We start from the raw sequence: 12,277 nt of genomic DNA, 5'->3' as shown, positions 1-12,277 counted from the left end.
TATAGTTTAAAGTCAGGTATTGTAATGCCCCCAGTTTCATTCTTTTTCCTTAGGATTGCTTTGGCTATTCGGGGTTTTTTATAGTTCCATATAAATCTGATGATTTTTTGTTCCATTTCTTTAAAAAATCTCATAGGGATTTTGATGGGAATTGCATTAAATTTGTATATTGCTTTGGGTAATATGGCCATTTTGATTATATTTATTCTTCCTATCCAAGAACAAGGAATATTTTTCCATCTCATTGTATCTTTTTCGATTTCCCTTAACAATGCTTTGTAATTTTCATTATATATGTCCTTTACGTTCTTTGTTATGTTTATTCCTAGGTATTTTATTTTTTTTGTTGCAATCGTGAAGGGGATAATTTTTTTGAGTTCGTTTTCTAATATTTCATTGTTGGCATATAGAAAGGCTATGGACTTTTGTATGTTAATTTTGTATCCTGCGACCTTACTGTATTGGTTTATTGTTTCTAATAATCTTTTTGTGGAGTCCTTCGGGTTTTCGATGTATAGGATCATATCATCAGCAAAAAGTGATAGCTTTACTTTTTCTTTTCCGATATGGATGCCTTTTATTTCTTTGTCTTGTCTGATTGCTCTGGCCAGAACTTCTAGCACCACGTTGAATAAGAGTGGAGAGAGTGGACAACCCTGTCTTGTTCCTGATTTAAGGTAGAAAGTCCTCAGTTTTATGCCGTTTAATAGGATGTTGGCTGATGGTTTATCATATATGGCCTTTATCATGTTGAGATATTTTCCTTCTATACCCATTTTGTTGAGAGTCTTAAATATAAAATTGTGTTGTATTTTATCAAAAGCCTTTTCTGCATCTATTGATAAGATCATGTGGTTTTTGTTCTTTGTTTTGTTGATATGGTGTATTACGTTAACCGTTTTGCGTATGTTGAACCATCCTTGAGATTCTGGGATGAATCCCACTTGATCATGATGTATTATTTTTTTAATATGTTGCTGTATTCGGTTTGCCAGTATTTTGTTTAGTATTTTAGCATCTGTATTCATTAGAGATATTGGTCTGTAGTTTTCTTTCTTTGTGCCATCCTTGCCAGGTTTTGGTATGAGGGTTATGTTGGCCTCATAAAATGTGTTTGGAAGTATTGCTTCTTCTTCAATTTTTTGGAAGACTTTGAGTAGAATAGGAGCCAAGTCTTCTTTGAATGTTTGATAGAATTCACTAGTATAACCGTCTGGGCCTGGACTTTTATTTTTGGGGAGATTTTTAATAGTTTTTTCTATTTCCTCCCTGCTGATTGGTCTGTTTAGGCTTTCTGCTTCTTCATGACTCAGTCTAGGAAGGTTGTATTGTTCTAGGAATTTATCCATTTCTTCTAGATTGTTGTATTTGGTGGCATATAATTTTTCATAGTATTCTACAAGAATTCTTTGTATATCTATGATGTCTGTGGTGATCTCTCCTCTTTCATTTTGGATTTTATTTATTTGAGTCCTGTGTCTTTTTTCCTTGGTGAGTCTTGCCAAGGGCTTGTCAATTTTGTTGATCTTTTCAAAGAACCAGCTCCTTGTTTTATTGATTTTTTCTATAGTTTTTCTGTTCTCTATTTTATTTATTTCTGCTCTGATTTTTATTATCTCCTTTCTTCGGCTGGTTTTGGGTTGTCTTTGTTCTTCTTTTTCTAGTTCCTTAAGGTGCGAAGTTAAGTGGTTTACTTCAGCTCTCTCTTGTTTGTTCATATAGGCCTGAAGTGATATGAACTTTCTTCTTATTACTACTTTTGCTGCATCTCAGAGATTCTGATATGTTGTATTTTTATTTTCATTTGTCTGTATATATCTTTTGATTTCTGAGCTTATTTCTTCTTTGACCCATTCATTTTTTAGAAGTATGTTGTTTAGTTTCCACATTTTTGTGGGTTTTTCCCCCTCTTTTTTGCAGTTGAATTCTAGTTTCAAGGCTTTATGATCAGAAAATATGCTTGGTACAATTTCAATTTTTCTAAATTTGCTGATATTGTCTTTGTGGCCCAACATATGGTCAATTCTTGAGAATGTTCCATGTACACTAGAGAAAAATGTATACTCTGTTGCTTTGGGATGAAGTGTCCTGTAGATGTCTATCATATCCAGGTGTTCTAGTATTTCGTTTAAGGCCACTATATCTTTATTGATTCTCTGTTTGGATGACCGATCTAGAGCCGTCAGCGGTGTATTGAGGTCTCCAAGTATGATTGTATTTTTGTTAGTTTTTGTTTTAAGGTCAATAAGTAGCTGTCTTATATATTTTGGTGCTCCTTGGTTTGGTGCATATATATTAAGGATTGTTATGTCTTCTTGATTCAACTTCCCCTTAACCATTATGAAATGACCATTTTTGTGTCTGAGTACTTTTTCTGTCTTGTAGTCAGCATTATTAGATATGAGTATTGCTACGCCTGCTTTTTTTTGGGTGTTGTTTGCTTGGAGTATTGTTTTCCAGCCTTTCACTTTGAATTTGTTTTTATCCTTGTTGCTTAGATGTGTTTCTTGTAGGCAGCATATAGTTGGATTTTCTTTTTTAATCCATTCTGCTACTCTGTGTCTTTTTATTGGTAAGTTTAGTCCATTTACATTTAGTGTAATTATTGACACTTGTGGGTTCCCTACTGCCATTTTATAAATTGCTTTCTGTTAGTTTTGTATCTAGTTTGATTCTTCTCTTTTGTTTTTCTATCATTTGTTTTTGTTTGTTTGTGTTCCATACTTCTTTCCTCTGTTGCTACCTTTTTTAAGTCAAATGTTTTTGTGGTGGTTTTTTTAAGGGTGGTTACCATTAAGTAATGAAAAGGGTACCTACCATATTCATTGTAGTACCCTATCTTATAAGTATTTCTGCACTTCATCATCCTTTGCTACTGTTAATCTCCATCCTCTCCCCCCTTTTTTTCCTTTGTTGTCACAGTTTAAGTTTGGTTTTATTGTGTTCTTGGTGGAGCTGTTACTTGTAGTGTTGTTTTCTTTTGTTCTTTGAATCTGGTTGGAAAACCCCCTTTAGTATTTCCTGGAGTGGGGGCTTTCTGTTGATAAATTCTCTCATCTTTTCTGTATTTGTGAATGTTTTTATATCTCCTTCATACTTGAAGGATAGCTTTGATGGGTATAGTATTCTTGGCTGAAAGTTCCTCTCTTTCAGGGCTTTAAATATTGGGGTCCACTCTCTTCTAGCTTGTAGAGTTTCTGCTGAGAAATCTGATGATAATCTAATAGGCCTTCCTTTATATGTTGTACTCTTCTTTTCCCTGGCTGCCTTGAGAATTTTTTCTTTGTCATTGGTTTGTGTCATCTTTATTATGATGTGCCTTGGAGTGGGTTTGTTGGGGTTAAGAAAACTTGGTGTTCTGTTTGCTTCTTGAATTTGAGGCTTTAGTTCCTTCCACAGGCTTGGGAAGTTCTCGTCTATTATTTGTTTGAGTATATTCTCCATTCCATTTTCTTTCTCTTCTCCCTCTGATATACCTATTATTCTTATGTTATTCTTTCTGATGGAGTCAGACAATTCCTGTAGGGCTTTCTCGTTTTTTATTATTTTTGAGTCTCTTTCTTCTTCTCTCTGTTGTGCCTCAAGTTGTTTGTCTTCTATTTCACTAATCCTATCTTCAATCTGGGCTGTTCTGTTAGCTAAGCTTGTTACCCTCGTTTTTCAGCTCGTGAATTGAGTTTTTCATTTCTGTTTGATTTGTTTTTATAGTTTCAATTTCCTTGGTAATATATTCTTTGTGTTCATTGAGTTGTTTTCTGATCTCCCTATATTGCCTTTCTGTGTTTTCTTGTATATCTCTGAGTATTTTTAAGATTTCTATTTTAAATTCTCTGTCATTTAGCTCCAAGGCTTCCAATATGTTAAGTCTTTTCTCCATAGATTTTTCCACATCTATTTGTGTTACCTCTCTTTCTTTTGTATCCATAATATTCGATTTCCTCTTTCTTATCGGCATCTGAGGGTGGTCTTATTGATAGCACTAATTAGAATTAATAAAGAGTAAAAAGTAAAAAAAAAAAGGTAAAACACCCCACAAAAAAAACAGTAATAATTTATTATTTCCCCCTTTTTTTCTTTCTTCTCTTTCCCTCCTCTCCCCTCCTCAGGGAAATATCATGCCTATAATGGAGGGCCTGATTTGGGGTGAAGAGTTCAAGGGGCAAAAAAAAGGGAGTAGGGACCTACTAAATGCAAAAAAAAAAAAAATGGAAGAAAATCTTAGACAAGCATAAGATGATTTGCTTGTAAGTGATGGTCAACTAAGAGATATAATGAGAGGGATAAGAGGGAACCAGAAAAAAGGACCAAAAAAGAATAATAAAGAAGAAAAAATAAAAATAATAAGTAAAAATCTGTTGTATTAAGTGGAGCGAAGACTAAATACAATGGAGACCTTGGGTTGGGAGGACCCAAAATGCCACAAAAATAAACAAACAAGAAAAAAAAATAAAAGCAAAAGCAAAAAAGAGAAATAAAGCCAAAAAAAAGCCTTGAGTCCCAAATTAACTAATTTGTTCGTGATTGAGGATTATATGGGAGGAAAGTAAAATGAGAAAAGAAAAAACAAAAAGAAAGGAAAAAGTAAGAAAAAGAGAAAAACGAAGGAAGAAATAAAATAGGAAGAGAAAAAAACAAAATAAAGCAAGACAAAAAAAAAAATGAGGAGAGAGTGAGAGTTAAGTGTTTTGGAGTATAACCTTAAAGGAGGGTGAGGATGAAGAAGAAAAATAAAATGCAACACTCATGGGTAGTGTAGTTCAAGAAAGGGGAAGCATAAGATGGACAGAGAATAGAAGGACCGAGGTGGAGGAAATCAAGGCAAAAAGATAGAAGAAACAAACAACAACAACAACAACAACAAAAAAAAAATAGTGGATCAAGTTGTAAAGTCTGTGGGTTTTTCTTGATTTTTGAGAGGTTAACTTCTTCCTTTTTCTTTTCTCTCCCTCTTCCTGGTCGGTGACTCTGTACCCCAGGCTCTGCCCCTGTGTCACCCTTAGGAAGGGATTTGCAGTTGATGGGATTCTAGGGCAATGTCATATAATTGGCTTTAGTCTTGCTGGAAGTAAAGGCTTGTTGGCGTTTGCAGGGTCCAACGATGAGAGAGTTTGCTTTCCTGGATTCTCTCTCCTAGTCCCCCCTTTCTGAATTAGCAGCCTGGTGATCCAGCTATAAGGCTGCAACTGCTTCTGCCTGGGGAGTAAGAGGCTCAAAGAGCTGGGAAATCCCCACTCTATCCCCACTCAGTGCAAGGCTTTGGGAAAGGCTCTGACAGTCAGGGCCTCCAGTGTAATCAGGCGGGGGTGGGAGTCAATTGTTGTCAAGGTGACTGTTCAGCGCCTATCATTTAGTTGGACCTCTCAACCCAGGCTTTCCACACTTTGTAGCCTGTTTTTGCAGGGAAGAAGAGGCACTAGTCTCTGCTTACGACTAGTGTAGTATAGACCTTATTATCTGCCAAGTCCTTCTTGTTAGCGTTTATCCCTAAATATGGAGGCTCTATGAATCAGAAGTTGCCCCCGCCCCTTTAGCGAGAGGCACTAAAAAATATCACGCCTCTTGTCTTGGAACGCTGAATTGAGAGAGATCTTATCAATTAGAACCGAGGGTGCGCAGATTTCATGGGTTAAGCTAATTTCAGTGATTGGGTCCGTAGCTGTGCTTCCAAAGGTATTTTAGGCTGCCTGCGCGCGCCCCTCCCCCAACGCTTGATTGTTAGCTTGAATGGCTGGGTGAGGTGCCCCGCCCACGGAGAGAATCTCCCAAGCCTCTCCCGCTCGCCCCGCCGCTGGCGGATGGACCGCACCAGGCGCAGGATAATGGAGCCCCCTGGGTGTGCGGGCCAGCAGGGCGCCCTGTGCCCGTGGAATGCCCAAGGCACGCGCGCGAATGGGGCGCTCCGGGCACCGGTGGCCGGCGACCCCCACTCGCAGTGTGCGGGCCGCTGGGAACGTCAGCGGTGCTCAACCGGACCGGGCGCGCGCGGCTGCTCGCGGTGGCTCGCGGCGGCAGCTCGTGGCGGCCGCTCGCGGCGGCGGTTCGCGGCGGCCGCTCTGCTCGCGGCGGCGGCTTGCGGGGCCTCGCAGCGGCTCGCGGTGGCGGCTCGTGGGGGCTCGCGTCGGCTGCTCGCGGCTGCTCGCGGTTCCCAAGTATATGGGCTGACTCACCACAGGCGCACTTCCTTGCGGTTTGAAAGAACGTCCCTGTGGTAGCTTCCTCCACACCCTCGTCTCTCAGATTCAAGTGATAACAGTCCTTTCGCTATCAGTTTGTGTGGAACTCCGGAATGCTCCGAGGATAAATTTTTCTGTTTCTAGTTGATAAATTTGTTGTGATTTAGGGGAGAGCTGTCGGACGCGCTGCTCACGGCGCCATTTCTGTGACGTCACTCCTTTTGTATATTATTTGTAACTGATTTTTAGAGTACATGGACCTCCAAAAGCAAATCTATCTGTTAAAAGGATGATTTATACATTGGCATAAGCAAAGAAGGTACGTATTTTTTGTTAACTAATTGCTTTAACTGAAAATCAGATATAAAAATGAGTATATTTACTGACCTTATAGAAATAGAAAATATTATAAGAGAATACTGTAAATAACTTATGGCAACAAATTGGATAATGTAGATAAAATGCACAAATTCCTAGAAATACACAGTGATCTAAACTGACTCAAGGAAATAGAAAATCTCAACAAACATGTAACCAGTAAAAATAGTAAATCAGTAATAAAAAACCTCCCAGCAAAGAAAAGTCCAGAACAAGATGGCTTCAGTTGTGAATTTTACCAAACATGTAAAGAATAATTAATACCAGTCCTTCTAAAATCCTTCCAAAATATTGAAAAAAAAGAGAACAATTCTTGATTCATTCTATCAGTCCAGCATTACACTACTATCAATGCCAAATAAAGACACAGTTAATATCTTTTATGAATATAGATGCAAAAGTCTTCAACAAAATTCTAGCAAACCCAATTCAATAGCATATTAAAAGGATTATACACCATGACCAAGTGAAATTTACCCCAGGAATGCAAGAGTAGTTCAATATAAGAAAATCAATCAATGTAATACACCACACTAATACAACAAAAGATAAAAAACACAGGATCATCTCAATAGATGCAAAAAAGGCATTTGACAAAATTCAACACGTAATCATGATTAAAAGAAAAACACTCTAATAAGGAATAGAAGAGAACTTGTTCAAAATGATAAGGGCATTTATGGAAACTGCACAGCTAACATCATAGTGGTGAAAAACTGAAAGCTTCCCTCTAAGAATAGCAACAGGATAGAATGCCCATTGTGACCAGCAATATTCAACATTGTGTTGATAGCCAGCAGTTAGACAGGAAGGAAAGAAAGAAGGGAGGGAAGGAAAAGGAAAGGAAAGAAAGAAAGAAAGAAAAATTGAAAAGGAAGGAGAGTAACTAATCTTTGCCCCAGATTACCTGATCCTGTATATGGTAATTCCAAAGAATCCACAAAAAAATGTAGTTATTAAATTCAGAAAAGCTACAGGATACAAGATCACACAAAAATTAGTTGTGTTTATCCATGTGCAATGAACAATCACAAAAGGAAATTACAAAAGTGAATCCATTTAAACAGTGTCTAAAAGAAGATTTAGGAATAAATTTAACCCAGGAGGAAAAGGGCTTGTACACTGAACACTACAAAACATCGATGAAAGAAACAAAATAAGAGCCAAATCAATGGAAACATTTCCTTACCATGGGTAGAATATTATTAAAATGTCAGTCTCATCTAAAGCAGTTACAGATTCAACACAATTTTCATCAAAATTCCAATGACCTTTTTTTCTATTTATAAATGGAAAAGGTTGCCTTTGAATTTGAATGAAATAGTAAGGGGCCTTAGATTTCCAAACTAATCTTGAAAACAAGAAGAAAGTTGGAGGACTGCAATTCCAGATTTAAAAAAACTTATGACAAACTACAATAATGAGAATGGTGTGGTACTGGCATATAGATAGAAATATAGACCAATGGGATAAAACTGAGAGTACAGAAATAAATCCATACACAGTACCAGCCAACTGATTTTTCTTCATTGAATGGTATTTGGGCAACCAGATTTCCACATATGCAAGAATGAAGTTGAACCCCTACTTTATGCTATATATGAAATAGTTAAAAATTGATCAACAACCTAAATACAGTGTGTCCGTAAAGTCATGGTGCACTTTTAACCGATCACAGGAACATAAAAATGAGACTAAGAGACATGGACGAGAGTGTGGTGGTTACCAGGGGTGGGGGGAGGGAGGACATGGGAGGGAGGGAGGGAGAGAGTTAGGGAGAGGGGGAAGGGCACAGAGAACTAGATAGAGGGTGGCGGAGGACAATCTGACTTTGGGCGAGGGGTACGCAACATAATTTAATGACAAAATAACCTAGACATGTTTTCTTTGAATATATGTACCCTGATTTATTAATGTCATCCCATTACCATTAATAAAAATTTATTTAAAAAAAAAAAGTGAAATCTGTGCCAAATAAAAGGAAAACTCTCCCAGTTTCATACCTATTCAGTTCAGTTTGATGTGGGCTCACGCACAGAGTTTTTAGGGTTCCTTAGGTAGCTATCTCGTATAGCCTCTACAGACTCGTCACTGACTGATGGCCTACCAGAACAGGGTTTCTCCACCAAACTGCAGGTTTCCTTCAACTGCTTATCCCACCAAGTAATGTTATTCCTATGTGGTGGCGCTTCGTTATAAACGCGCTGATATTCATGTTGCACTTTGGTCATGGATTCGAATTTAGCGAGCCACAGAACACACTGAACTTTCCTCTCTACCGTCCACATTTCGACTGGCATGGCTGTGGGCTGCTCCGCTGTATACATGGTGTTTCGTCATCATCTGCACATGCACACATGCTGCCACATCATCCTACAGAAACTTGGAGGGTTTTCCTTTTATTTGGTGCAGATTTCACATTTCTATTGTCTTTTGTTGCTTTCCTGTGACCCGTCAAAAGTGTACCATGACTTTACGGACACACTGTATAAGAACCAAAACCATAAACTTTCAGAAGAAAACAGAGTAAATGTGCATTACCCTGGACTTGTCAATGGATTCTTAGATATAGCATCAAAAGCAGAAGTAGCAAAAGAAAAAATAAATTTTATAAAAAATTAAAAACTATGCATTAGAGGACATTTTCAAGAAAGTTAAGAGATGATCCACCAAGTAGTAGAATATTTGCAACTCATTTCTATCTGTCAAAGGTTTAATATAAAAAATATATTAAGTAATTATTAACAATAATACTCAACAAAAACACCCGTTTACAAAATGGCAAAAATATTAAAAAATGGGCTAAGAACTTAAATAGACATTTCTCTAATGAAGATACACAGATAGCCAATAAACGCATCAAATGATACTCATCATTAGTAACTAGGGAAAAGTGAATCAAAACCGCAATGAGATACCACTTTGCACCTAGTAGAATGGCTTTAATCAATAAAACATACAATAGAAGTGTTGGTGAGAAAGTGGAGAATTGCTGGTAGAGTATAAATGGTGTGGCCTCTGTAGAAAAGTTTGGCAGATCTTCAGCAACCTAACAGAATTATCATGCAAGCCACCAATTCCATTTCCAGGTATGTACTGAAAAGAATTAAAAACGGGCTCAAACAGATATTTGTACATTAATGTTCATTACACCATTATCCATAATAGCCAAGAGGTATAAACATTCTAAGTGCCCATGAACAGATTTGTGGATAAGTAAAATGTGGTATATACATGCAATGGAATATTACTTAACCATAAAAAATGAAGTTTTCAGACATTGTATAACATGGATGAACCTTAAAAACATTGCGCTAAGTGATGTAAGTCAGTTACAAAAGGAGAAATATTACATGATTTCACTTATAAAATCTCTAGAATAGGCAAATTCATAGAGACAGAAAGTAGATGAAAGATTTACCAGGGCTAGGAAGAGGCAATGGGGTGTTATTGCTAACTGGTTACAGTATTTCTGTTTGAGGTGATGGAATATATTTGGAAAGGACTACTTGCTACAATTGTACAACATAGTCAAAGTCGTTAACTACTGAATCATGCACTCAAAATTGTTAAAATTACATTTTATGTTTTATATCTATTTTATCACAATAAAATATTTTTAAAAAATACGTAAAAAAACAAAAGTGTTTTACCTATAACATGATATAATCGCAAATAATATGATTAGAACATATGCCACATAAAACAAAGGGATCAATGTCTTAGAAGTTGTTTCAAATTCCAGTCCTCTGGAAAGTAATGTAAAGTAGATCACCTGCACAAAAAAATTACTCAGATAACCTTTCATTATAATTTGCAAGTGAGTTACAAACACTATTGAAACTAGGTTATTGATGAAAAATAAACATGTTCAAATTTATTAAAAGGCCAAAATATGAATTGTGATTTTAGAATAACATAGATTTGTTCCTTCCCACAAATCTCTTTCCAAAGTTTCTTACAAAAAGTCAATGTTTAAAACCTTTGAATATCTAAATTTTATATAAAACTGTGAAATCATTAAAAACTAAATAAATTATTAGGCTGTTATCTTTTACTATTTTAATTGCATACATATTTTTCAGAAAGGCCTGATACTCAAAGGTTTTTTTCAATGGGTGTCTCACTTTCACCAGGCTATTCAAAAGTATTAGTAGGTTTGCTGGCCCAACAATTACTGAACAGTTAACATATGCCTGACACTATGCTATAATTTACTTGAAAAAAATGTTGAGCTAGTTATCGTTTTAAATATCACAATGGAACTTTTGCTTAAAGGTTTTGTTGCTGTTGTTGTTCCAGTGAACTTCAATCAGATTTTAGGAGGCTCCTGGAAACAGCAAAGGCTTTTGAACTAAAAGAATTTCCAAGTAATTTGGCTAGAAAACCAATCTCCAAAACTAAACCTGAAGATCAGTCCTGTACTGAACAGGATTTAGGATTTGTGTTTCCATCAGAATATTACCAAGGCGCTAAGATTTGTGGCATCTTCAGTGTGTTAGTTTAAGAATGTTGGGTTAAGTACTAAATACAGTAGTGCACTCCCAGCTTCAATTCAAGGACTCCATCAACTACTCTTGGAGTGTTACTGCTATCTGTGGTCCTTGGAATAAGGCTTATCTCTCCCATTTTCTCCTGGCCTTCTATCAAGCCCAGCTGCCACATACCTGGATCATCTTCAAGGGCAGACTCTCTTCAATATTGCTAAATTGGTTCAGAAAGTGGTTCAGCACATCTTGCTATACTCATTATCCTCTCCTCCTGTCTTCAGGTAATATTGTGGCGCATGGCTTTAGCTTCCAGCATTAATTGGTTTGTTCCCATCTTGTTGCCTAAGACGATTCCTCCAAGGGTGCCAGCCAGGGAGATGGGTTGACCATTTAATGTGTAGATGGGGAAGGGGATGTGTCTAAAGTTGAGGTTCTTGTTCACCTGGCAGGCGAACAAGAACCTCGGACAGAAGTGGGTTGGAGGGTACACATAAACCCTGGTTCTTAGCACACACCTGGTTGTAGGGAATCTGGGTTCCGTTTACTAAACCTCTGTTGCACACAGAGCCTCTACCGCATCGTCCAGTTTGCTAACTTCTGATAAGATTTCTTATTCCAGCAAGGAGGCAGTGTTGGAGACCACTAGAACAGAAGCAAAATTGATCTCGGAAAAATGATTACTGTCCTTAGAGGTGAAATGTTCCTGCACAAAGCGTTCAGACTTTGCTGGGCTCCCAATCGGGATGTACTGCTTCTCGAGGTTCACCTCTTTTTCCTTGGTCACAGAAAAAAAACCAGTGCTGAGAGCAATGGTCAGCAGTATGGGCATCAGCAGGAAGACCCAGGAGTTTGAACCCACCTCCCATTCCAGCCATTGGAAGGCCCAGGAGAGCGGAGACTCCAGGCAGTTGGTGTGGTAGTGGTGCCTATGAGACGCTTCAACAAAGGGCTGTCTGTGATGCAGGCAGAGATGAATCCCCCTCACCAACACCAGGTGAGAATGTGACTCCTGCTCCGGTGTTCCTCGTGGCTCTATGTGTTGCCCTGAAGCTGGGCTCTGCTCAGGCTCCTGTTCCTGACGATACCACATCTGAGTCTGGCCCAGGTCCTGCTGGCTTTTGAAATTCTGTCGTGGACTCTGCTTCTAGCTCTGCTGAGGGCTTGGTCTCCGCCTCTGGGACAGCCTTTAAGGAATTAAGACTCATTTCCAGAAGGGAAAGGCCACGTCTCAAATAC

General features: G+C 37.9%; 1 pseudogene; it reads right to left on the bottom strand.

Moving 5' to 3' along the window:
* The window catches only part of LOC136306590 (patched domain-containing protein 3-like), a 55,869-nt pseudogene extending 43,738 nt beyond the window's left edge, over nucleotides 1-12,131 (bottom strand).
* Nucleotides 12,132-12,277: the final 146 nt, after the last annotated feature.

The sequence above is a fragment of the Saccopteryx bilineata genome, chromosome 5 (genome assembly GCF_036850765.1).
Source record: "Saccopteryx bilineata isolate mSacBil1 chromosome 5, mSacBil1_pri_phased_curated, whole genome shotgun sequence".
NCBI lineage: Eukaryota > Metazoa > Chordata > Mammalia > Chiroptera > Emballonuridae > Saccopteryx > Saccopteryx bilineata.
The sequence above is the reverse complement of the archived record's forward strand: the minus strand, read 5'-3'. Positions and strand labels throughout refer to the sequence as shown.